The sequence below is a fragment of the Struthio camelus genome, chromosome 10, assembly GCF_040807025.1.
Source record: "Struthio camelus isolate bStrCam1 chromosome 10, bStrCam1.hap1, whole genome shotgun sequence".
Lineage (NCBI taxonomy): Eukaryota > Metazoa > Chordata > Aves > Struthioniformes > Struthionidae > Struthio > Struthio camelus.
This window is the reverse complement of record NC_090951.1, coordinates 14140073-14162572: the sequence shown is the minus strand read 5'-3', so window position 1 is coordinate 14162572 and position 22500 is coordinate 14140073. Positions and strand designations below refer to the sequence as shown.

The 22500-nt window shown below is 38.3% G+C and overlaps 1 protein-coding gene across 19 annotated transcripts in view; it reads left to right on the top strand.

The window, feature by feature from the left end:
* ZNF536 (zinc finger protein 536) overlaps window positions 1-22500 on the top strand; it is a 358374-nt gene that overhangs the window by 80607 nt on the left and 255267 nt on the right. The gene's annotated exons all lie outside the window — the stretch shown is intronic.

The following is a 22500-nucleotide window of genomic DNA, read 5'->3' as shown; positions in this document are numbered from 1 at the left end:
AAAGGATGTGTGACTTCTTCAATTATTACCACCCCAAAAAGAGGCTCTAACTCCACTCAGAGTGGAGATAAGAGATTACATTAGATAAGGGCTGCAGAAACAACACAGACCTCTGCTAACAAAAGTGGGTTGTCCAACAAGGAGATGGGTGTTTTTATTTGGGTCAAGATATGTGAATAGAAATGTAATGGCTGTTCATGCTGGAATTATTTTCATGAGAGGGATAAGTTTATGATCTGTTTATATGATAAACTGTTGTTTAGAACAATGCTTCCCCAAAATTTTGGACCAGGAAAGCATTCAGTATACCTTGTGATATGAAGTTTTTTGGTAAAAGTGAAGCTTGATCATATACCTGTTTTTTCAAATGAAGTTGTAGGAAGAGGCTATATTATGGTTTAGCACCTATGTGCTTTGCAGAGGGGAAATTTTGAACACTGAGACCAAATGAGCATTGTGTTGCAGTATGCCAGAGGTCCAAATACATGATTAACAAAATGCACTTTGCCTTTTTTCCTATCATACGTAACAATATGGGATAATTTCTTGAGCAACAGTGAACATGCTTCATGTATTTAGCTTCCCAGCTAGGATGGCCTTTTTAGGGAAACTGCAATTTGCTGAACAATGAAAGCATCTGAGAATTAGAATAGTCTATTTTAAATAAAGTGTATTCCAGGGAATCTGAAGGTAGCCCAAGTATTGGTTCTAGATATTGATTGAACACTGTCCTCCAGTCTAACAGATGATCATATTGATGACTTCCTGTGACAAACAGGCTAATGTGGATCTTCTTTCCAAAATTAATGCAACGTAGGAAAAAAAGGGCAGATTTTGCAGATGGATTAACCCTGATTTGGTATTTGCGTTTATTTAAAAAGAAAAAAAAATCTCTTAAGAAAGCGCCTAGCTCTGAACTTTAAAAAATACGTATTAATAGGTAAGTCCTATTTGTGTGAAATTGCATGCGCTGATGCTATTTGGATGTGAGTATAACCTTGAAATAAGACACAAATGTAAAATGTCTGATCCAAAAGAGGGCTCATACGCTATACAGAGACTTGGAGGAGTTTAGATTCCTAACTCTTTGGGTGCAATGCTTATTAATATAAAAAAAACTCTAAGCACCTAGGTATCCTGTTCAGGCAGCTGTCCTTCTTGCAGCTTCCTATGTCCCCAGCACTAATGTCTCTCCATGCAAATGTCTAGGGTTTCCAGGTTTTGTGTAAGGGGTCTTGGGGCCTGAGGCAGGTTTCAGGGTCTCAGCCAAGTGCCTAACAGGTACTGCAAGACTCAGCTCCTAAATGAGTGCAGTATTGGATCTAGCTAGAAGTGTTTTAATTAATTAGAAATGTAGCATTCTAGGAAATTCTGGAATGATCATATACGTAATTCATTTGGTTACTGTTCAGCATTTGCTGGTCCTGTATATTAGCCTATTGTGAAATATTTAGAAAATACATCACTGAAAGTAAAATTTCACATTTGTATTTTCCCATAAGCTTATTTAACTGTTAATGAAAGCCATGGGACTGAAAGCTGTTGAGACAGAAATCTTATTCAGAAGGAGACTACAGCTGTAGTGCTCTCTGACTCATTTGATCCTCCTATGTCTCCTTTGGGATTCAAGCATTTTTAAAAGGAATTACAGATAGCAGTAAAAGAATAGCTTTGTCGCTGGCTATTCAGTCCATGGTGTTTCAACATAGGGCACAGATTAATGTAATTTATTGTGTTGATTTTTGTTTTCTGGACATCTGTTCAATACACCCAAACTCCTTCTGTATAAGGCTCTGAGGAGCCATCCGTTGGTAACAGTTATAAAACACTGGGATAGATATTCACTGGTGACTTGAAGGTAAAACTCTTTATGCATTGTATCTCTAATGCCCTGAGCTATCCAATTGTCTGTGTCAAATAACCCCAATGTGCCTTGTGTCAAATATTACTGATGTCACTATTGACATTGTGTCAAAAAATGTCATACCTAATGTCTGTCACTGTAGAATGGTGGTAGAGTCAAAATTTGACAAAAAACACTTAGTGACAGATAGTGAAAGTACTGTGCATCTTTCTCCTTCCCCTCAAAAGGAACTAAATAAATGATGAGTGTCTACTCAAATTTTTATGTGCAGCACACACTTGTAGTTGTAGATTTCTAGGCACAAAGACTATTGATTTGATTTCCTAAAAATTGTTGGTACACAGGTGAAGTTACCCAAAACAAGTTTAAAATGACCCAAGTTAGCACACACAGCTGCAATTGGTATTGAATAGCTCCATGTGTTCATCTAAAGCAGAAGATAGTTTCACATATATGAGTGGAATTTTTTAAAAAAAGTGTTACGTGTCCTGAGAGATACTGGGCACAATGAAGAAAACAGATTTCATTAGTCTTACTGTGCTTCTCTGTGTACTATTTGAAAATATTAAAGCTTTTTTAAGTTTGGAAGGCACGATCATGTATGATAATCTTTATTGTTTTTGCTGGAAGGTGTTATTTCATATCCATCTAAATTAAAGTTCACTTCCGTTATACTTTTCAACATGGCTCAATATGGCCTAATCCCTCCAGGTTTCTTGCAGGATCCTGCAATTTTGAGGGAAAGATCACACACCCTTACGGATATAGCTAAAGAAATATTTTATGAATGTTGACAGCGAGCCAGACTTTCAAGCCTTTTCCACTCTTTTGCATCTACCTACAGTAGTCCCAAAGGATCGTAATCTAGCAGTAGATGACAGTAGAAGAAAATTCATGATGTAAAGCAAATCCTCACATGTCTGAGCCAGGACCTGTAGCTCCCTCGGAGTTGATAAATATAAAAGAGTGTAGGAGAGGTGACTTGGGAAGGAGTGTGTTGAGGCCAGGGAGAGGTGTAGATGAAATGGAGACCTGCTGCAGCAGCCTCATAGCGGTGCATGATTCACTAAAGAACTTGTGTCAGGGATTGTTTCATTAGCACCTCCGTTGTGCTGGGCAGCCCTGAGAATCAGACCATCCTGGCTGCCTCTCTAGTGCCTCTCCACACTCTTCCTTCGTTAGAGAAAGTGGTCAAGCTCATTTGACTTTGATAGAATCGTTCACGGAATAAAGCAGTATTCAGCACAAGTAAGGATAGCACAGCCAGACCATTATTATTTGAAATGACCTAATGCTACCTGCAACCTTTAACCAGCTTATTGCTAAATATATACTAAATAATTAATATTAATTTGCATTAGAGATGAGCCTAAATGAAAGCTCTGGGATATTTTAAAATATCCAGATTCTGATTTGTAGATTTTCTAAGGTTTTGTGTATTTCGTTTTTAAAGTTAGCAGTATCTGAGTCCCTGCAGCTCACTGAGTCAGGGTTTGTGTCCCATCACCTTCCGACATAGCATTGTGAAGTTCTTGGACTGAATCATGGGCAGCAGCATCTGGCAAGAGTTTGGTGTTTGCAGATTTCCCTACTGAGAACCTGTGATCAGCCTTGAGCAGACAACTCTTATAATTCCAAAATATTTCTTTTAAGTAATAAGAAAAAATAAAATAGAGGACTTTAAAACAGCATTCTGCTCTATTTCTGAGATGGCTGCCTATGCAGGTCTAGTTTCCTCAAGTGCCAAGTAGATACCTAACACTGCCCAAGACTCTCCCTGGCTTGTGTGCCCTCATGTTGGCTTGTGTTGCCCCATCAGTTTGAATGGTTTGTTGGAGCCATGAAGTTATCTTCTAAACCAGTAATGTTACGAGGAAGTACTTGATGTATCTGCCAGAAAGCTGCCATATCATGAGCTATTTTAGGTTTGTACAGCTTTGCATGAAGTCAAGTGGTCATATTCAGACAGTAAACATCCCGATGTCTGGGTCAACATGCAGAATCAATTATTGCAGAGCAGCTATACATTCATCACATGCACTGTGGCCTACTTGCACTGACTGCTGTTTTGGAGACAGTGCTGAGAATTGCTGGAAATCCCAGTGCTTTTTTCTTGTGAATCATCCAGTGCTGGGGTCCTGTTTGGACCACGTTTTTTAAATGCTGTGAACTAGGAATCCAGATAATTTTTTTATTTCTGAAGCCTCTTGGCCTAAAACAGAATAACAAATAGAAAATAGGATCCCCTCAGATCACGAACAAAAGCTGAGGAGTAGGACAAAATTCTCCAGTATAACATTGAGGGAGGTAACTAAAACATAAATGTAAAGCGTTGGACTAGTTACTGATACAATGTAGGTTTAACAAACTGATAAAATAAGTTATTTTCTTGCTTCTACTTCATTAATTTGAAATTTATTAAAGAATAAAAAGGGTACCCAGTCTTGTGAATTTTACTTCTAAAGTACACAGTACTTGGCAAGTTCGGTGTTGCCAACACCTCTCAAATGAGTGAAAGGGCTAAGGTGATATTTAGGATTATTTTGTGTATAATGATTGGGTCATTTTACTGTCCTGTGTTCAAACTCAAAAGTATACTGAAATGTGTGTTTGAAACTCTGAGTTAGTACATCTAGGCTTACTGGCAGGTTGTCGTCTTCAAAATAGCAAGCAAGACTCTTCTGAAGTTTTGCTGGAGATGTTGTGTAATCTAGATCACATTCATGGAAGATGTCTTCTCGCTTGCAGGCTTTATGTGCTTTCAGTGTCTCATGTTCCCTTATCTAAAGAGAGATCCTCTGTATGGCTTTCACAAGTATGCCATGTTTGAGTTAATGAATAATATAGAAGCTGCTCTTGACCTCGTCTTGGCCTCCAAGGTGATTTGTGCTTAGAAGCAGAGCAAATGAAGGAAGATGCTCAACTCTACCTCTGTAACATCTCATATACCAATCTGAGTCATGGGACAGAGGTTAAAGGAGAGTTTTCTTTTTATCCTGTAAATTTTGCAGACATTAGAAAGTTCTGTTTCGTGTAGTGATTGGCCAAGATTATTCAGGCTGCTCTATTTAAATAAATAATATGTGTATTTTGAGAGAGATCCTAGAACTCAGTCCTTGTGGCATTCACTTGTGATAACGAAGCTGTTATGTTAAATGTCTGCTCTGATTAAGGAGAAAAAAAAAGAGAATGAGCTTCAAAAGGAGTGAGTGAATGAATTGTTCTGTTAGAATAGCATATAGTCTGGTGCTCAGGATACTCCCTTACGAAGTGTGAAGCTAAACCCCTGATCTGCCTTCTTCAGAGCCAGACCTGAACGTGAGCCTCCCCTGTTCCAAGGGAATTCCCTTATTGCACCCCACTCTGTGGTAGAGAGAGGCTTTTTTCTTCTCACCACTGTTTTTACAAAATCGTCGTGGTACAAATTTGTCCGGTTCTTTGTAGGCCTTTCTGCCTCTGCTTGCCTTCTGTATCAAAGGCATGAATCTTGGATTTGTATTAACTACAAAAATATTAAATCCCATAAGAAAAGAGTTAATGGTTGAACTTACAGCCTTTGATACAACATTTAACACGGTCAAGTAACATGGTAGAGTTTGTTTAATATACAAATATAACATGTTTCCTTCCTTTCAGTTTAAAGTTCTGTTTCTCATATTTAGCAGTTTACTAATGAGAATACCTGCATAACAGTAATGCTTTAATAGTATTTACTAATATAAATATTTGCTTTCTAGAAGCAATGTTACACAAAATTCCTGAACTGCAGTCTAAGCAACTGTTGGAATGTTTGAGGTAAGGAACCTGACCTTTGGGAAGATCAACATCGTGAAAACAGAGTTTCCACTGTTTGTAACTTGTGTCCATAGTGAGGGGGCTTGGAATGGCAGGAGGGCAATCCACGCACACTTTGTTACTTCTGAGCTCCAGTGGGAAGTTCTTGTCATTATACTTACATTGATAACTGAAAATATTTTACATGAATTTCAACATATCCTTGTATGCTCAAAACAGACCGTTTGGCAAGGTCTTTCTGCAACAGATAAAGCAAAATAAATAGAATGAGACCTTCCTTTATACTAAGTGCTGGGAGTTGCAAAACCTGTTTGGAAACAAAGAATCTTGAGTCAGCTTTGTTCTAAATGCTGATGATGTTATAGTAGCTGCAGCTTGAGAACAGAACAAAAAATGTCGTCTTTGAGACCATCCTATTTTCCAGATAAATTCTGCTTCTTCTCCCTCAAATTATTTAGTTGCTGCTATTATTTTCAAGTGTTTTGATTCAACGTGAATCAAAAAGTTTTTTATGCTCCATATTGCTTGCTTAAGTGTCAGGCCTGATAGATAATCAAACCAGCTTAGATTGGGTGGACAGATGAGTCAGCGATAGACACATGAAAGAGCGAAGGTTGCAATCTTTCCCCCGTTGGAGGGTTTTCCCAGATTGTAGACAAATATGCAGAAGCCTTCTAAAATACTAAACCTCCCACAGATTTATTCTTGGGAGTGAAGGAATTTGCCCGATAGTCAGGTGAGTATTTGTATTAGACTGGGCAGTCTGGAACACCAAAGTAGTAGAATTTTTTCCAGGGTGGGCTTGTAGTTGGATCGGGAAGGAAGAGGCACTGTACTTAGTCATGATGCTACTTCTTTTATTTTAATTATTTTTATTTTAAGGATTTATTTGCAAGGGGTCTTACACTCTTAATTTTTTTTCCTTAGCAAAGTAGTCCTACTTAGCTTATTTATTTTTCAGCTTTAAAACATCAGCATTTTATAGATCTGAATTTCACAATGTGAGGATGATTGCTACGTACAATTTGCAAAATTGTGATTAACCAGCCCCTGTTTCGAGTCAGTTCTCCCTAATTCACAAAAGGCTTCCAAGAATAGTCTGCACAAAATTCAGTGTGCAAATTGTAGGGCAGATTTTTAGAGGGCAGTTTAAAGAATGAAGTCCTAAGGGTTTTATCTATATTTATATCTCTTGTTAAACCAAACTCTTATGTAAATGTTACAATCTGTAAATAACAAGCTGAGCAGCTTTCTTAAAGGAAAGATTGCATCCATGTTTTTTGAGATTTGGCAAAATTATTAACTTGCACAATAGACTAATATACAAGTATATTTGGAAGCAACTAATGCTAGTCTGTGTCTTCAGCTGTATTTTATGGATATTTAAAGGTTTAAGAATACATAGACCTTTCATTTTCCAGTAAAAATTGTCTCAAATTGAAAAACACTGCCCTTAGTGATGGCTTGAAAAAATGAAGATAGCTTTTGTATACTTTTACTTTTTATAGCCATTAATGTTGTAGTAAATCTTGTATTATTGTATACAGTCTAGATTATTCTTCATTCTTTTGCCTTTGGACAGGAAAGAAATTACTGGCTTCCATCAGTGTTATTGGCAATCCCCATATTCTGACATCTGTTCCTTTCTAAACATTTTACCAACCTTGATGAAATGTAGTTTAGTGTTAGAAGCTGACTAGAAAAAAAAATTGGATGATAAAAAAATAACATTGATTAAACACCAGAAGTAATTTACCAATGACTATCAATATTTTGATGGCCACAGCAGTTTATTTTAGAAAAGCTAGACATCTTATAGAAATTTTAATCATATTTAATCTTTGAATTAAGCTGAATAAATGAATTCTCATTTTTTAAACAGAAGGATGAGAGACTGATTTTACTCAATTTTAATCAAACTTGTTGAGCTCTGCTCCTGAGAGCATTTGGGCATATTTTACAGATACCATACAGTGCACCCCCCCCACGCCCCCCCCCCCCCCCCAGCCTCAGTATTTCGTAATGCACTCTGAAGACGTCATTCCTGACTTTGCTGTCCCAGTGGAGCTGTAGCAGTGTAAGGCTAGACGTGGATTTGCCGGGGCCTGACCAGGTGCCTGGCATACAGGAGCCCTACTGGGGGCCTCAAAGGAGCCAAAACACTGAAGGTGGCAGGTCTCTGGTATACTAGAGTAGCTGCATTTATGTATGCACTTTCTTTATTAACGTTGTGGTTCATTGAGATAAAGCAGTACAATAAAAGATAAGCAAGATCGTACTCTCTCTGGTATCGACTGCGGAGTGGCTATGGTGTGTCTTTCCCCACGCCGCGGAGTGGTAGGCTGCAGAAGGGCCCTTGCAAGAGGTTCTCAAGGGTTGGGGCAAAAGAAGAGGCAAACGGTTTATTTCCAGAGATTAGAACAGGCTAATTATATTGTGAAGGAGTAGGGTATGAGTAATACCTTATTGGGAAGGAAATATGGAGGAAATAAATGGAAAAGAGCTTCTACAGAGTATGCATTTTGATGATGTAAAAGGTAAACATACAAAGAGTATGGGGAGGAGAGTTTTGTAGGTGTGATTAGATTTTTCAGAAGTACTTAGCAGTGATCTCAGTTTATCTGTTGAAATCTGTGGAGTTTACTACTGATGACGAGAGTTTGGGAGCAGAGTTTGGGCAATGCTAAACTGCAAGTCCCATATACTACAGGTGGGTCCTCCCTAAACCCTTTTCAGTGAAGCTATAATACCTTAGTTCTGCCAACAAGGGGGAGAGACATCTCTCTCCTGCACTGTATATATACGCACCATTCAGGACAAAATGAAACTGCAGCTCTTGATGACTTCGTTAGTCACACAAAGATTTTCAAAGGTGGAATTAGTCCTCTAGAAATAGGATCTTGTAAGACTCTAAAGCTGGTTTTTGATTCCCTTACCTTTGAGAGCAACTTGAACCATCGAGGGCTGAAAGTAGTTGCTAGGCTATGTGAAGTGGAGGGATTTGAGAGATCTGTTTTCTCCATTTTACAGAAAATTTTAATTTGAAATAAATTTTTCCTAACATAGACCTCCTTTAGAAACTCAGCAGTTGATGTGAAAACAGTTTTCCTTTAATTTCCTAAAAGTCATGCGTGGTAGCAGAAACTGAGTGGTCTAGGTTAAAGTGGTGTGTAAACTGCCAGTTTTTGGGTTCTAATACTCTGTGCGAATCATGAAAAATTCACACATTTCAGCCGGAGACCTCTCAGCATGTTTTATAAATTCATTCAAAGATAAATGGATTCTCACAGTTCCTTGCTGAGGATATTTAGTGGAGAAAGTAAACATTTTAGACAAAATTTCACTTTTTCAAAGTACATTTTTTCTTAAAGCTGTTTTTTTCTGAAACTATATGAGATTCATCTGCATTTCTGTGTACGTCAGGTGTGTACCAGGTGTACAATCTGGTGATTAGGAGACTGCCCTGGGAAATAGGATGACCCAAGTTCAGATTCATGACATTGCTGAGTCCGAGTGACTCAGAGTTAAAATATAAAACCAAAAATAAAATCAGACAAAGGAACAGGACTTAGATTTGGGTCTCCTCGATTGTAGGCTGTTTTTGTGACTAGTAGGAGACAGACAGAGATCTTTACTCCGTGCTCTTCTAACAAACTAAAGTCAGCATCCAAAAATAGTTGTTTCAACACAACAGTGTTTTATACAAACCTTTGGAATAAAAAAAAAAAAAAGAGCCACAAAAATTTTTCAAACACCAAAAATTAGAAATGAAAGAAAACTGTCATTCTGTAATTTTACTGAGCATCTCTCATTCAGGGATGGGGAAATGGAGGGAAAGAGAGATTCAATTCTTTGCCCTGTTATCACAGAACTAAATCAGCAGGAGCCTGACACAGGACCCAGGAGTCCTGACTAGCCAGGGCAGAGTTATAATCTGTAGATGTCCCCCCTCCCTTGTCAGACCCATATTGCCTGATAGCCTTCTCATTCCAGCTGACAGTCTCCCTTCAGCATATGGTTTCAAAGCTGTTGACGTTCACCTGCTTAGATATCTGTACAAACTACTAGTAGGAACTACGTAAATATCTAACAGATGCACACATTCACCCTGGGATTAATGCATTCTGGACTCGGACCCGTCAGCATCACACCCTTCACAATCGCATTTTATTTTTTCGCTTGCTCATGTGGTGTACACCTGTGACATGCTGGCAATGCACTTGCTTGCAGTGAGAGAGCCCCTCAGGTTCAAAGCTATCCTTATATCTTTGTTCCCTTATGCGTGAACCTTTTGAGGTTTTTCCCTTACTGTTCAAAAGGCTTGAGCATGGCATTACACTTTAAAACCTATTCTGACCCTTTTTTGAATATGCTGAATATAAAAGCAGAAACAAAGGAAGAAGAACTAGTTAAAGAGATGCACGGAGACATCATAAGAAAAAAAAACATACTCCTGAGCTTGCCAATATTCATGCTTTTTATTGCAAACCTCTAAACTAACAATAGACCACCACCTCACGCAGCTGGGTGTGTGAATTGAAGGTGCACTGAATGTGTGGGCTTTCCAAATGTAGCACAATAACAGGGAACACCTGTGCTAAATAACTTTGCAGTGGGGTTTTTTTTTCAATATTCACAGTCCTTCTGTTTTAGAATTTTGCATAGGGAAAAAAGGACTTTTCAGCTTTACTTTCAGCCATAAGACTTATCTCCCAAGGTTCATTGGAGCTTTTAGAGAATTACAACGATTTACATACAATAAACAAATGTAGGGTTGGATCTGAACATGGAAGAGTTATTGTTCATCTTCTGGACTGAGCTCCACTAAGGTACCTTGGCTCTGGTTAGCAGTCTCCTTGCTGTTCAGTTGTGGGTATTTTATTGAGCAGCTGATGTTTCAATAGCCAATGACAGCAATAGAAAGCCTAAGAAAAATACTGATGTTTTGCAAATGTAAATCTTAAAGTGCACCACTTATTTCAAATTATTAATATTAAGTAACGCATGGTGGTTTAATGAAATCATATACTAAATTAGAAAAAGTAAAAATGGGAAATATTTGGCCCTTAATTCTCATTACTACAGAGCTACCTAATTACTATTGCTATTATTATTATTTGGAGTCATCGATCAGATTTAGTGTTGTATCTGATGTTAAATTGCAGGAAAAAAAAAATTTGTGCTGCCAAGAATTTACTATATGATTCTGAACCACGAATCTTAGAGCCATAAAGATGGATGTCACAGGGAAATGTAAGCTTACTTTTTGGTCAGTCTGTCAGCAGTGTGAATGCATCCGAGGATTGCTCCAAGGGCCAGCTAACTTTTTTTTCTTTTAAGAATACGTGAATTTGAGGTTCTTTCACCTAAGCGTACTGAGATGTGGGTCCATAATTCCTATTAATTCTGAATCTCTCTCTCTTAACATTGTTGTTACTTGAAATGGAAAATATTTGTTACAGTCCAACAGAAACATTTATAGCCTGTCATTGTAGCCTTGTGGTATTTAAATGCAATAATACAAATGCATTCCCTCTTTGCGATTAGAATAGTTTTCCTTTTGCTTTCTCATGTGATGTTGAGACCCTTTTCAGGCTTACCTTGTCTCTGTGGTCCCAGAGATTATACATGCTCAACGAGCTTTTAAAGGCATTTGTTACCCTTTAAATCAAGGGGAGCAGACTCTGTTGTTCTCCGTTACAGTCAGACTGAGACTGCAGAAGGTGATTTTGATCTTAAATAGCTAAAAGCTGGGGCTGCTTCCTTACTAGGTCACCTTCTAACCTTGTGTACGTTTTCCTGTGCGCTGTGTGAGAAACATGTCATCCTCCGGTGCTGGGGAAAGGAGAAAAGTTTACGGGCCAAATCCGCCTCCTGTTGGTCTGTTCAGCGAGACGGAGATGGAGCTTAAGGTCATAGAGCCTGCTGTACGCTCAGGAAGAGAGGAGGAGGCCCGCTGGACAAAATCTTCTTTCTAGCGATCAAGGGAAGATGGGAGTCTCACAGCAGTAATGTGGACTCCTCTAATTACCACTTCCAAGTTATTAGCATCTGGAGCCCTTTTCCCCTCTCCTATCCAGCAGTTACAGAGTGGGTAGATTAACGTGTTGCAGAATCTGTGTGTGCACTAAGTTTCTCACTGTTGGCATTTGGTTGGTTGCTGAAATAGATACTTTCAGCTGAAGTACATACTTCTTACCTAGCATTGAATCCCAGACCATTTTCTTCATCGATAATGATGTATGTTCAAGTACCACCCAAATTACTTATTTACTTCTCTGCTCCCTGCCCCCACCAAGGAAAAAGAAGCACATCTTAAAAAGCCAAAGAAAACCAGTCAGGCACATGTTTTGCACATGAGGAATCACGTCTATACTAAAATGGAATCCATATGTGTGTTTTGGATGTGAGCATCAACGCTCAATTTTGCTTTGCCCCCGTGCCAGGGTGTGTGCGCGCGCCGCTGCTGAAAGCTCAGAATTTTCTTGCTAAATACCACACAAAATTTGAACTCAGGGTTGCATGTAGAGTCATAAGTTCATAGTTTTCTGTTGCTTTTTCCTCCATGTATAGCATCCTTTGTTTACAACCAAAATCCTTTCAAGATTAAACTTTAAAAAGACTCTGTGATTTAATGGACTTAGGATCAGATTCTAACCTCCAGTGTGAAACAAGCCTGACTGTAGCACTCAATAGCAATAGAGGATTGTTTGCAGTTGTGAAGCAACGACCACCAGACTTTCTTCAGGAAAAAAAAGATGTTCGGGCTAATTTTTGTGTGTATATAATATTCAGATGAATGTTAAAAAACTGAATAACAAAAGGTGGTGGCATACACAAGGAGTAAAAGACAAGTTACTACCATTCCAACATAGCACTACACTCCTTTTTAACCATAAATATCTTAGGAAAAAAAATTCATATAAAGAAATTTGCTAACTTGAAACTGTCTTCTGCATAAGTCCCACAGAAAGGTCTGGACAGATGAAAGGTTGTCCTGTATGAATCTGTCTGCAGTTTGTTAAAATTTATAAAGATAATTATTTTTTCAGTTCATCTTCCAAGTCTTTGGCTTGTTTATGCTTATACATTAATTTTATTCTTTCCTTTCACATTCCCCCCAAATCAAAACAATCTTGTAACTTTAAGATCAGATCCTTGCTATTGCTCAGGTACTTTGCACTTCTCTGGTAGTGGAAGGCATCTGTGACTTTACTGGACTCTAGAAGATTTGAAATACCATCTCTAAGGGACTCCTAGTACGCAGCTGCTGTAGCAAGCATATGCCATCTCCTTTCTCTAAGTATATTCTCTGAGAATATGCTTAGAACAGAGGGACAACCTGTGACTACCTGATTAGTTCACTGTTGAATGCAGGTAAAAAAATGATTTGGCTAGAGAACAGTTTGGAAGTTTGTTCTACTGTACACCAGGTTGTTCGCTGGCTAATCTGAAGATTTTTTGGAGCACAGTGGTATTCTGCCATCATATCTAAGTTATTGTCAGGACTTGAGAAGTGAGGTTCAGATATGGGAGGATTCTTTCCTGTGTGTTTGCACGGAACTGAGCTGGTTTTGGAGGGTATTCATGCTATGTAATATAAATAAAACAAGTATGAAAGTAACTAATGCTTCAAGCAAAAGGGAGCTGAAGTTAGGAGAGATGCCTTTGTAGCGTTCGTTTTCTTCTCATCATGGTCTTCCTCCTGAAAGATACAGCAAGCTGCTTGCTACTGGCGCTTTGTTATCTAGCAACTTTTAAAACTTCCTACTAGGGCTAGATGATCAATTATTTTATTAAGAAAATGGGGTGTTTTTCAAAAGCTGTGTTTTATTTTCTTTTAGAATTATCTCCGCATAAGTCTTCAATTTTGAATCTTGAATTGAACACACATGCAGACTGACTTGCATGAAAAAGAACTGTGACAGAAATCACATGATGTTTCCATACCTTAATTATTCTCTGAATTAGGCCTAAAGTCCTTGGGAGTTCTGGAAAACCTACGTAAAACTGGTTTGAATTTACCTACAGGACTCAGAGCTCAGCTCAGATTTTTTGTCATGGATAAATCTTATTTAAAGGGATGGAAGTGCCTGGAATATTTTGTTAGGTTATCTTTGTAGCAGAGAGCAGTTTCTTAAAACATTAGAACTGTAAAAGCGATGCCATCAGCTGGAGTGGTAGTTCATGTGTTTTTGTAACTTCTTCTTGTGTCTTCCCCGAACGTTCCTGTTAAGTTTTGTGGTTTAACAGTCGTATTTCTCAAATTCTTAAATGGACTATATATTTCACTCATTCATTGTATAAAATCCATACAAAGATCAGATGTTTTTGATCATTTTAGAAAGGAAATGGTTAAGCTGATTTTACTAAGATATTGATGTTGCAGAAAGTAAATATATAAAATACAGAGAAATAGCTTCAACTCTTATCAGGCAACCTGGATATCTTATCTGTAAAAATGTCATTTAAGAGATTTAGACAGATTTTTCATCTTTAAGTTGATCTTTTAAGATCTTGCCATGTCTCCATGAGAAACTCATACTTCTTATATCTCTTAGGTATTAATCTATCTTTATAGGAACTGTAGATCCCAGAAAGTTCTTGGGACTGCGTAGCATATCAGAAATATGGCTGTAAAAAGCATCTGAAAATAAGGCTAAAAGAGATCAATCTGGGTAATCCAGATGACATTTCACTTGGCAAAAAATGAAATATTCTGACTCCTCAAAAGCCAGGTCTTGTGGGAGCCTCAGGTAGGAGATCCTTTCATTTTGATGAGTATCTACATTATTTGCAGGAGTGTTATCCTTTCAGTTTACATACAGATTCACACATGTTTCTTTAGAAATATGGAAATTAGTGCTGGCACAAATGCACATATGAAACCTTGGTTTCATGTCATCGTGTAGATGGTAACTGCCATATTGTGAACCAACGGGACCTTGCTGTCAGTTCACAGAATCCTACTGTTCCTCCTGTGCAGCCCCAGCCTTGTGGAGCCTACCCGGAGCACTGCATGCTGTCGGAGGACTGCATCAGCACATCGGTGGCTAATAAAGACAGGCAGCAACAGCAGCAGCAGTGTTGGCCTTCTCCACAGCAGGGTACCACAGATGTTTCAGATAACAAAGTGAGCTTCGCTGACAGAACATGTGTGTAATATATAAAATAATGGGAACCGAAAGAAAAAAAACAGGGCCACTCCAATCCACCCATGTAAAAATGTTTTTTATTTATAACTGAGCAGCTGAATACAAATGTTGTTTGGTTACATGGAAGCAAAAAATAGCAGGCTCATGTGGATGAAAGATTTTGCATGGTTTCTAGTAAAATAGACCATGCATTGAAACATCTTTCTTGTCCCTAGGGTGGGTCCAGATCTTCAGCTGGGGTAAATCAATGCAATTCTGTTTTCTAGCAATTACACTTTTTTTTTTAACCTCCTCTGAAGATCTGACTGTGCTGTGGCTGTGATGCAATCTCATGGCCAAAGTTTCCTGTGTAACACTTTGGAAGGCTGGGGAATTTCTGGATGGTACCAGCTCTATCTAATGGCTGCTACACTGAGGGGTTCTGTAGAGATGAACTTGAAGGAACAGGAACTTGTGGTGGCAACCCCCAACTTCTAGAAAAAAACCCATAAGCAATTCAAACTATAAGCAATTCTTATAGTAAGATAATTAGCCAGGAACTGGAGGAATTACAGCAGGGATTTCGGTTTTTGTAATATCGTAGGTTTGCTCTGTACTGTTTAAATGACACAAAGTTGTGTCCCAGCGTAATGAGATTGACCCCAGAGTCGAGGAATTTGTGGGTGGTGGAGGTTTTCAGGGTGCTTTTCTGCACCAGTTCCAGTACCATGAAAAAGGAGTGTGAACAGGGCACCCCAGTTACCCAGAAGGGTCCTTAGTGCCACTGGTACCTGGTGTACGCTACCGCAGGGTTAGAGTCCCTGTGATTGTGTTTGAGGCCAGTTGGACAAGAGGCTGCAGAATCAGGAGAAGAGGGAAAGGGATGCCTGTGTGTCCCTTTGGTGCCTTCCTGGGCTTTACTGAGCTCAGGGCTCATACACCACAGCCTAAGAGCTGGGCAGGAGCATGAAACGTGTCAGGCTGCTTCTGAAGAATAAGAGGCAATGGGATTCAGCATGATGGAGCAGGAAACTTCGATCAGGCAGCTAGTAACTGTTTCCTAGTAAAATGGGGAGATGCTTATGTGAGTCCAGATACAAAGTGAAAGTAAGACAGCTCCCAGAGGAATTACTGAGGTAATAAATGTACTTACTAGGCCAGTGTGTGCCAGAGCGATACAGAAATGGGCTAAGACCAGAAGAAAATTAGAACCTCAAGTGTAAGCTGATGCAGAATGGTCAGATGAAATTCAACCCTTCCCTCTGAGAAAAGAGGATATGCTGGTGACTAACTTGATTATCTGGGACTGACATAGCCAATGAAGAGAACAGTAGTGTATGATTTCTGCCGTCTGTCCTATTTTAAGAAGTAAGACATGAACATAGAATATGGTAACCACCTGAAGGAAGATTTGGCTCTCTGGACATATACATGTTTTTGTACGGAGATTGTGCTGTTAGGCTAAGCTATTATGAAGGGTCAGGGTCTGTTCAGGTATCAGAAAGTTACAGCATGTGAATCAATGTTGCAGGGTGGCTAAGATCCTCTGAGATAGGCTCTTGGATGTGTGGTTTGGCCCAGCACCATGCTTCTCTGCATGTACTCATGTATTTTTTATCATATGCAGAGTACAGCCATCTAAATTGTGAGAGGTGGGGGCACACATTTATTCACAGTGTAATCAACAGGAAATCAGAGATGAATGATCTGTAATAGTCCTCTATGAAGCTGAACTATCTCTAGCTACAGGCGAGGCAAATTGCTCTGAAAAACTTGCGACTATGTAAGTACAGCAGTGTCTCTAGAAAGGTTTATATTTAGACTGGTCCACTAAAGCAGGGTATGTAGAAGCAGGAGTTGTCTATTGCATTCCTTAAATGAAGAAAGTAAAATAAATCCTGATTTTTTTTTTTTCTTTCTAAGCAGTGTCTTATAGTTGAGATCCACCTTGAACGCCCCAAGGTCAGAATTCTAGACACAGAATGTACTCATCAAGCTGCCCAATAAGATACCTTTATTCAGCCAAATTGGAAAACTTATGTGTAACTCAAAAGATCAGAAAATTCTCCTTATTGAGCAAGGTTAGGAGGGATAGAAACAATCGGCTTATATAGAGTATTTTTACTTCACAGGAATGTGGTTCTGATTGCTGAAAATGTATCCTTTGCAAGAAGTACAAGCATAATCCTATGCCTACTTTGCCCTTTGAGTAAAAGTATGCTTAATAGCAATTTCAGTTAAAAAAAAAACTATTTAAAGCCTGTTGAGCAGAATATCCACTTATAGAGGGAAACTATAAGTGAATAATGTTAATGGAGTTCTGTTTTTTAAAACGCATAGGACGACTAATAGAATCAAGCAACTATAACAGTGGATGATTGAATTACATTTAAGAGAGTACCTAATTTATGACCTTTAAAAATAGTTTTAGAGCTGTCTGCTTGATAGGTTTTGCAAATCCTAGACCTCCTTCATACAAAAGTTTTTAGGAATCCCATCTCTCGTTTTATATTATGGTCAGATGACCTTTTGTGCTATTGTACGTCAGTAGTTCCATTAAAATATTTAAGTAGGCTAATTACTGAAAGAAAAAATTGCTCCCTGGAGAACATTATTATACCTGTTTGTTACTGTGGGCAGAAGTTCTTAATTTGGGAGTAAATTTTGAGTGATAGCAATGACTAATGACCGAATCTAGGACCTCTAGAGAAAGAGGAATTAATTCCTGTAAATACCAATTATGGAGTGTTTTTCCCCAAAACAAGGTATTTTTTAAAGCAGAAGTTTCTGCCTAGCTTCCACCAATCACTGGTATGTTATGTGCTGGAACATGAAATTTTATACTCTATCATTTTTTCCTCCTGTATAATTTTACTGTATGTGTTTGTTTTATTGCTGTGAAATTCTTTGATTCAGTATCATCTTGTGCAAATGAAACCCCCAAATTAACTGCACACTTTATTAAAACTCTTTGTATTTTTATGAACTTTAAGCATGTCACTCCTGCATCATTTGATGCTGCTTTTGTGTTGTACTCTTCAAGAAAGTAAAGAGAATTTGAGAGCCCTTCTATGTAGCATTGGGTTTTATATACAGATTATGTGTATGAATACCCTTTTTGTTAAGCTTTACATCATTCCTTAAAACATCCTACAGTTTTGTTAGCTTTTGTGCTTGTAGGGTTATGCCTGCTGTGGTGTCATTCATTGCTCGTCTTAAAGAAGGCAGAGAACAAAGGTAGAATAAGCCGCTACCCCTCTGGATCAGCCAGACGTTATTATTCAATGGTATATGGAGATTTAAGGCACCAGTTCTTAAGGGCTAGAGGTGCAGGAGAGGGTCTCTGAGGCTGTCAGAAGCAGCCGCTTCTTGTAGCATCCTGGTTGCCAGAGCACTGGTGTGTCATGCTGTCTTAAATGTGGCTTCTGCCTGCTGGGTGCAATGGTGCTCTCCATGGAGCACCACGTTTCTGGAGAGCTGCACATGGAATTAGCTAGTTTAAGAATGCAATAGTTTGATTTATTTTTTTTAAAGATTGATTTAGCAAGAAAGACTATAACAATTTATAGGTCTTCCTTGGTCGCTGAGAAAACTCTGTGCCATAGCTCTGCCTCAGTTCCTATTGAGATAACCACAAAATTATTACCACTGTGGAATCGGAGCTAAAAGGGCTGGACTGCATGTATACAGTTAAGGAATAGACTGGAAAAAGTCAGTGAGATTTTTGTGGTCAATTGTATTTACAGTTCTGTATTTCATAATGTAAAGTAAAAATTGCATTGTTTTACAGTGAAACTCCATTATCGGTCATCCCGTGTCTTAAACAGCTACTTGAAAGTGGCCCCACTTGACTCCCAATACAATTTACTCTGACCGTTAGTTAAGGACCATTTCTGTTATGTCTGTAGTGTTTGCAGCTCCATATGGCAGTTGCTTAAGGCTGAGTTAAGAGTAAACAAGAAGTACAGTGTTTCAATCATTTTCAAAAATCAAAGGTATGGAACTCAGTCTATAAAAGCTGAGAAGTTCCAAGCAGGGGAAGTACTCTGCCTTTATTTTACACTAAAAGTGAGAGCATGCAGAAAGCTGCTCTTGTGTCCCTTTTTGTCACACTTGCTAGTTCATTACCATACCTTTTCCAAGGTAAAATTGGGGGTTTTCTATTTCTGATTTTATTGCTGCTCTTCTGATAATGAAATTACTATGCAGTTCTTCTATGTTCAGTAATTGTGACAAGGAGAGATTCTGGCTTTGCCTCACACTGCTTGCAATCTGAATACTTTTGCAGTGAACATCTTCGGAGCAGTGAGGAACGTTTTTGTGAGTAAGAGAGAGAATGTCAGGCCATAAATAATTTATAGTTCCTCAGATAATTGTCCTGTGAAAGTTTCCAGTGCTTCCAGTTTCTTCCTACCACCCCTATTTTCAGCTATCAGTTATAGAATCTGACTTAATATTGTTAATTGCATAGTAAACAGAACAATATTGTTTGCCCCAAGACAGATTACCATTTCTCATTACAGAATTCTCATAGACCACAAATCATTGATACCATCTCCACCAGTTATAATAAAGTTTATCTTCAATCTGATAAAAGGCATGTACTGAATAATAACTGTTGCTCTTATTGTAAGTGGTTTAAAAATACTCTTTTTTAAAAGCTGAGTAGTTCATTGAAGCTATGATTCTAGATTTCTAGATCCTCACCCCTAGCAAAGAGGGGTGAGAGTTCTGGACATAAATGGTCAGATTTCCAAACACTGCTGTGTTTGTGGGAGTATGTGTGGTTGCACTTGACAACTGATGAATCTCTTACTGTTGGCAGACAAGTAAAGCAAACAGACCATTGCACTTTTCCTATATTTATTTGTATTTGCACTTCAACCTGTTGTTCAGTGTGTTACATATTTGCATCCTTAGCTTATTTATAGAGAACTAAAGTGCATTTAGATGCTTCAAAGAGGTTTATCACTTCAGTTCAAATTGCAGAGACCTTCAGTGGTCAGGAGGTTTCTGGCTCAGTCCTCAAGATGAGTTGTTATACCTGGAAAACTGCAAGCCCAGAAACTAAGTCCTGGCTAAGAACAGCCTGAAAAAACAGTCTCATTTTACATACCATCTCCCAAATCCTTCCCCCTTAAAACTCATAATGCTTATGCTCAAATAGCCATTTACCAGTGATGCCTTTCTCACCTCTGTTCATGTTAGACTTGGCTAGCTCACAGTTATTTATGCATCCACTCACAGATGAAGAAGAAATCGTTTAGTGACAACACAAACTGCCAAAATTCATAGAGGGAATACTATGGCAGAAGTATATATATTTAAAGCTTTTCAACTGTTCTGTCTGGTGAATGTAGGTGCTCTCTGAGTGTTTAATCTTTGGGCCCTAAACGTTCTCATATCATAAGTGCTAACATAGAAGTGTTTGCAGTGTTGCATGAATGTCATTAAGAGCTACATTGATCTGAATGTTATCTGTCATAACTGAAAATTTTGCATTTGGCTGAATGTTTCCATTGAGAACAGGGTCAGCCATGAAGTTCAGTTCTAAGTACAAACTTTTAAAAAGTCTAGTTCTGCTCCTAACTCGGGATAGGTCTAGTTTGGTGAGAAGTTCTAAAATTTGGAGCCAGTTTTAAAGTTCAGGGGCTTTACAAAACAACTGAAACTAACATGCAAGTCCATCGGCGTTTGGATCTGGGTGCGTGAAGTTTTGATTGGATCAGGTTCTAGTGTAATTCTGTGGGGAAACAAGGATTCAGCAGGATTCTTCCAGAGTTGAACCCCAAACTCATTAAAATATTACAATAAAGTAATTAATGCACATGGCCACTAGACACTCTTAAAATGTAAATTTCACAGCTGTAAGAAATTAGATTTGTTTAAAAATAACAGAAGGCTCAAGTACAAATTACGGAGTAAGAGCCTGTAAAATTTCAAACTTGGTTTTAAGGCACAGCCATTTTTTTTTACTAGATCATTTACTTCAGCACTGTTGTTCAGAAACTGAATTGCTTATGTGTCTTTTGCCTCTAAAGTTGTAGTTAGGCACCAGTGCGGAACTGATTAGTTGGGAAGTTTTTTTATCAGAAGATCGGACTAGAGTACAAGGCAGTTTTTTCAGCAAGCCTCTGTCCATCTGAGCCTTGCCTTGTGTTCAAGAGTTGACAGGCTTGCAGCTACAGGCACAATACTGCAAAGTTCATTGTACACTAGTTAGTTGTCTGTGACTCAGCTGACCCATGTATTAACAGTTGTTGGGACCAATGTTTTTTTCATCATACATGTGTTTTGGCTGGCACAGGCATGATTTTACCTATTTGAGTAGTTTCTGTAAGTCAACTTTCCTAAGCCAATTTGTTATCACAAAGGCTAAAAAAATTAAAGCCACACTAGAATTCAGGAGCAATGGAGCCAGTTTGGTTTTACAAGGAACCTGATGACCTTGTGTTAAATGTAGAGGCCTAATCCTAGATTCCTGAGCATGTACTCACCAATTAGTGTTTACAGACATGGACCTGACTATAATGCGATAATAGACTTTGACTGACTAATGTCTGGCAGTACCTTTCAATCGGTCTGCATTTGAGAACAAAATCGAAACACAGGGTTCTACGATAGCTGCTTGGTAAACCAACTTTCAGCAGAGTACTTAAGTGGTTGGAAGAAAGAATTTCAGGCAGAATATGTTCCAGATGAATCATGTTGGAGATGCATTTCAAAATTTACACTACGTGCCTAACTATTAAAAAGTTCAGATTATGACCCCTCTAATGTTATTTTAATGCTAGTTTTTAAAATGTAATTATAAATCAAATTACATTTGAGATCTGAAGCTGACAGTAGTGAGCTGGAACACTCCAAGGGCTGCTTAAAAAATAACCCCTCTCCACTTTATTAGTGCTTTCAGAAAGAAAACTGTAGGTGGACCAGCCAGATTTATCCACCTTGTTTCTGCTGCTAAGTGTCAGTTCTCTGTTTTCCAGTTACATAACTCAGGATCTTTCATCTTTACCAGGAGACTGCTTTTCCATACTTTGTATTTCGTACTTTGTGCTTAGGCACAAGGCATTTGAGCTCATTTAAATTTGTACTTGCTCTTCTTTCTTTTTTCATTCTTTATCTTAGTTAATTTCTCTAAAGATTAAGATTTCTGAACACTGAACAACAATGAAAAATCCTCAGAAATAAAAAAAATTGAGCTGGGAAAAGCAGGCCATGGTTTGGGATGTGCAAAATGTTTGGGATAACTCAAGTAGTCATAGGCAAGAAATGTGCTTAGCAACTGTGGCTCCTCTTTTGTTCAGTGGGAACTACTCACCTGGGTGAAGGTATGTATGTACTTTAAATATGGGCTGGAAAAGAGACACAGAAAGACACAGCTGACAGAACATAAGCATTCAGCAGAGTTGAAATGTTTTGTTAAAATGATGTCTATCATGTTTTAGTAACTTTATTCATTTATTTATTTTGCATAATATTTGCATTAGATACAACCTGTAGCTTGCCTAAAAATTAACTAATCCACCAGACAGGGCATCAGTAATTATAGAATTTCATTTTCCATTTATGTAAAGGTAGTTTAAGGGAAAAAAAAGAGATAAAAAAGAAGAATCACCGAGTATGTAACAAACAATTCATAGCGAGTCCTTAGTTACATTTTGGAGTTTTTCTTTTCTTCAGAATACGCAGAGTATTTATGCA